This window comes from Gossypium hirsutum, chromosome D02, assembly GCF_007990345.1.
Source record: "Gossypium hirsutum isolate 1008001.06 chromosome D02, Gossypium_hirsutum_v2.1, whole genome shotgun sequence".
NCBI lineage: Eukaryota > Viridiplantae > Streptophyta > Magnoliopsida > Malvales > Malvaceae > Gossypium > Gossypium hirsutum.
This window is the reverse complement of record NC_053438.1, coordinates 21,284,911-21,290,249: the sequence shown is the minus strand read 5'-3', so window position 1 is coordinate 21,290,249 and position 5,339 is coordinate 21,284,911. Positions and strand designations below refer to the sequence as shown.

At 37.7% G+C, this 5,339-nt stretch overlaps 1 non-coding gene across 1 annotated transcript; it reads left to right on the top strand.

The window, feature by feature from the left end:
- LOC121214986 (small nucleolar RNA R71) lies at nt 1-107 on the top strand. Its single transcript, XR_005910721.1, has one exon. It is a non-coding gene; the product is annotated as a small nucleolar RNA R71 (small nucleolar RNA).
- Nucleotides 108-5,339: the final 5,232 nt, after the last annotated feature.

The window sequence follows — 5,339 nt, the reverse complement described above, 5'->3', positions numbered from 1 at the left end:
ATCCCATGATGAGGACACTTACGAAGTACCTCCTTGAATCGCTCCTAAGCCTCATACAAAGACTCGTCATCCACTTGTTGGAAAGTTGTGATCTCGTTCCTTAACTTAGCGTTTTTGATAGGTGGGAAATACTTAACCAAAAATCTCTCTGCTAATTCTTGCCATATAGATATGAAAATTGGTGGCAATGAATTGAGCTATGCTCGTGCTCGATCTCGCAACGAGTACGGAAACAACTTCAACCTCAGCCCGTCTTCAGTCACACCGGCTATCTTGAATGAATCACTCACCTTCATAAACAATCGAGCGTGGAGATGTTGATCTTCCCTAGGCATACCACTAAATTGGCCCACCGTTTGTAGCATTTTAAACATCACTGGTTTCAATTCAAACTGGGTTGCATCAATATCTGGCCTTCTAATTCTTGGGTTTAGCTCGAAAAGTGGCACAACATATTGTTTGATACATCGATCCCTATTATCGACAATGAGGATGGGATTTCGTACATGATCGGCTTCATTACCTTGGTCTTGATTCTGATTTCCAAGGTCCATCTCGACTTGTCTTTGAGTTGTTCGTTCCCGTCTTCTTTGTCTGAAAGTTCACTCAATTTCAGGGTCTATAGGGAGTAAATTGATAATTTCATCTATGCTCATAAACACCTGTAAAGAAAATCACAAAAATTAAAAAGAATATGTTAGTAATGTTAGAAATAAATCAAGTTGAAAATAAATAAATTCACGAAAAAAAATGACTATGGCAACAGTTGACAATCCCCGGCAACGGCGCCAAAAACTCATAACGCGCAGGTTTGTGCAAGTGTACACAGTTGTTATCAAGTAATAAGTAAGTATCGAGTTATCGTCTCCACAGGGATTGCATTTGTGGTAAGTCACTTAATTTGTAAAATTATATTAACAATTTGGTAAATAAAAACACAATATAGTTTAGAGGTGGTGATTAAAATATATTAAACTAAATGCAATGATCCCTAATGCATATTATCCTAAGTGTGCAAACTATATGAATGAAATAGATTTTAGTAAAATTAAACACAATTTGCAACAATTATAATATAAATAAACTAGGACAATTACTTTAATTAAACTCAATTTATTATCAACATGCTTAATAAAATTCGGAAAAACATTCCATGGCAACTCGATCTTTCATGAGTTTGGAAACCACATTAGGTCCTTTCGGAATCTTTTACTTAGTAAATATGCATTTTACTGATCTTTATTTACTAAGGGTTTTTTAGCATTCGTGTGAGGTAACAGGGACGTGTCAGGTTTGAAACAATTTAATCACAGAAATCTAAAAACTATGCAGATAATAGAGCTTGGTCAGAGTTGTTATGTAACCTAAAATATAATCGGGTTAGGATCTAAATTGAGCATGCACATTTCAATTATGTGTCCATTAGCCGTCGTCTGGTCAAGATCGCTCAGCTAATTCAGGTGCATTTCAATCACGTATGAATGAAATACAGACTTGATTTTAATTAAAAACATGATTGATTGAGGCACAAACATTATAAGCATGAATCAAATAAATATTTATTTAAGCAAAGTAATCATCCTAGCTTAAATAAAATTAAGCTATCATTTTTGTAAACAAGAACAAAGAACACATAGCAAACATCTTTATATTAAATTAAAGAAAAGGAAGATTAAACCCAATTCAGAGTGGCTATCACCCAAGACTCTGACTGACGAGGCTCCTTCGTTCTTTTGCTTTGCTCATTTGCTGATGGCTCTCTAAGGTGGCCAACCAAAGGTTCTTTAAGAAGCTAATTTCCTAAAAATCCTTATGCATGGATTATGATAGGCATGAGGGGAAAGGATAGCTAAAAGAGTTGAGAGAAGAGAGAATGATGAATGAGTGAGGGATGATTGAAAAAGTAAGAAATGAGCTCTTATTTATAGGTGAGGCAAGGGAGCTAGTTTGCTAAAAATAGGAGTGTCCATCTTTTGAAACTTAACATTATAATGACATACACTCAAGAAATTATAATGACATTCAAGGTGCTGCAAGGACTGACCTCAAGCTGAGGCTCAAGCATCCTACCTATTCTTCTTCTCAGGTTACTGATTCCAAGCATGGGAAAAAAGTTGTAACTGCCTCGGTTGGCTCGGTTACAGACACTAAAACTCTCGTTACATTCTCAGAACAAAATAACTTGAGTTCCTTGCAGTGCAAACATGAAAAGTTGAGGATTCCAAATGTAATCGCGAAGTTGATGGGGCTCGATCAACTTCCGGCAAGTGTAGATTCAAAGGTCACCACCACAAAGGAGTCTGGAAAGCAACCAGGAAAAGTTTTGCCAAATAGGAATGGAAGCACAAGGGTTTCTGTTCATGACAAATTACCACCTCGAAAGAACTTGGAAGACATAAAATCGATGATGAGTTCGAGAAAGGCCTTCATCAAGATGGGCAAACAACAAAGTGACATCATCCCACTGAATCAAAACACGCTTCACAGGGGAAACAGATATGCTAACAAGCTTCTCGGAGGTGATCAACAAAAGTTTCAAATTAATCATGGATTTGAACAGGTGAGCATGCTCCAAAAATCCGAGCTTCAAGAGAGAAGGCGACAATCGGAAGAGAGGAAAGAACGAAGCAAGAAATAGAAATTGCAGGGGAAACAAAAGCTAAATGAACCAATGTCTGGTGCAACTGCAACCAATTCGCGAAAGAAGCAGCCACGAATAAACCAAGCAACGGCTAGTAGGAAAAGCTCCAAGGATCATATTGATGCAACACATTTCAATGGATTCCAAGATGGTAAGCACCATAAAAATCAAGCCAAAAGTAGGAGCTCAACAAACTTTTTGGCTCAAACGATATTGAAGGCTGGAAGCACAAAAGGGTATAAACTTGAGGTCCCTCGAACCAATGAAGTAATAACAGAAAAAGGTGCAAGCGTTTATAATTTGTCAAGGACTCCGAAGAATCTGAGTTCCATTTTGCAAGAGAGGAAACAGACAAGGCTGGAGAAACTTTCTGTCCCCAGACAACCAGTTCAAACGAAAGGCAGCAGATTCGAAGAAGTAGAACCAAAGGCCATTAGATCCAACAAGTACATAGCACGCGTGCAATCATCAAGTGTACCGCAAGAGATGCAGAAAGCAGCAAAGCAAGGTTCAGTTTTGTGCTGTCATGTAGAAGATGAAAGCGAAAACCGCAATAAACCACAAGCTTTAGTTGAAGATAGCGTAAGATCACCAAACTAAAGTCATTAATCTATTAAATGAAACAAATGAATCCACCAATTAGCTCTTTTGATCTCATGCAGGACCAAATTTCAGTGTCAATGGTTACAAATGAATAGCAAGACTGAGAACCTGATTTCGAAAGATCAGAAGAACGTGAGTTTAAGAGCGTTGCATCTGATCCACTACATGGTAAGTAGAAATTTACGCACGCGCGCACACAAACGAACACATATAAGAAAACATGCATATTATGTTTGGTTTTAATATATAGAGACTGAACCATAAAAATTTCTTGTCTCTTAGGAACCGATGAAGCAAATACTTATGAACAGCCACATAATCAAAGCACTTATGCATCAAAGATGCCACAGCCATTGACAGAGAGTGAAAATCACCTCAAGCAGATACTTATGAAAAGCCAACTATTTACGAACACAACAGAGGCGCTTTTCAAGCTGGACATTCCTATCAGAATTCTTCATGGAAATGTCCACAGCTATAATGAGCAAGAAAGCAAGCTCCTTTTGGACTGTGGCTACGAAGTAATGAAAAGGAGAGGAAGAAGGCAGGAACTAAGTGCTCATCCATTTCTGCAAGTATGCATCAGCAGCAGTACTTCAAACAAAGCAAAATCCTTGTATGACTTGGTGAAGCCAATGTGTAAAGATTTTGATAAGTTGAAGTCATATGGAAGGGAGGGTAAGGAAGATTGTTCCTTTGAAGACTACCTATCGCAGATGATTGAGGTCGATGTCAACAACAAGGAAGCAGATTTGAATTGTATGTGGGAGTTGGGATGGAACTGCATGATGTTTGCATTAGAGAAAGATGATATTGTAAGGGATGTTGAGAAGTACGTGCTTAATGGACTACTAGTTGGCATTACCAGAGATCTTTTCACACCCATAAGTGTTTCAGCTTAGGGGAAGAAAACCCGAATCGATTTAAGCATGAGTTTCCCATAGATTTTTCAACCTGTAAAGTGCCTAAAACTGTTTCTTTTTGTATATTTCCAATTTCTCTATTGATTGAAAGAAAAAGAGAGTCCATGTTCAGGGGATTAGTTCATCTTATTGAATGAAATGCGCATATATGAAAGGGTAATTGTAACACTTAAAAAGAAAGATAATGTGAAATCCCAAACCATCATGGTAACTTTAAAAGATAGGAACGCAGGGACTTACTGGATATGAAACTGGAAGGGACTTTGATATCAAATGTAACACCCCGAACCCGAGACCGACACCGGAGTCGAACACGAGGTGTTAACAGACTTTAAACCCCTTATAAAAAATATTTCCCAGACACTGCCAATCTGCGTACTAGTCGCTTTAAAAATCATATCTTGAGTTTCAAAACTCGAAAATCAGTTTCGTGATTTTTCCCTGAAACTAGACTCATATACTCATCTACATATTTTTTTCTAGAATTTTTGGTCAGGCCAATTAGTACAGTTTATTAGTCAAACTCTCCCATGTTACAGGGATCGACTACCCTGACCTTTGCGCATTACGACTTGGATATCTCCTTGTACAGGGCTCCAATACTGATGCCGTTTGTTTCTATAGAAACTAAACTCAGAGAGGAATCTATACATATATGGTATGACTCCTAATTATCTCTGGTTAATTTATAATGAATTTCCAAAGTCGGAACAGGGAATCCAGAAACTGTTCTGGCCCTGTCTCACGAGAACCTGAATATCTCTTAACATACTGTCCGTATGATTGTTTCGTTACTTTCCTATGAAAGTAGATTCATCAAGGTTTGTTTACATAATTTATTCACTATTTAATTCCATTCCTACTATTTTTAGTGATTTTCCAAATCTACATCACTGCTGCTGTCAGCATCTGCCTTTAAGGTAGACTTTACCTATTTCATGGTTTCCATGATTCAACTAGCCCTTTTTGCATAAATAGCACAATTTATGAAAGTGATTAACCATCCCCGTGGCCAATCCTTGTCAAGCATATCCACACCAAATGATTATAACATTATACTCAAACACATATAAGCCATTTTCGCATGGCTATCCAAAATTTATACAAGTCCAAAGGGTCCACGACCCACAACAAACGGGTAGTCCTATACATGCCATTTCGAAGTTCAACCA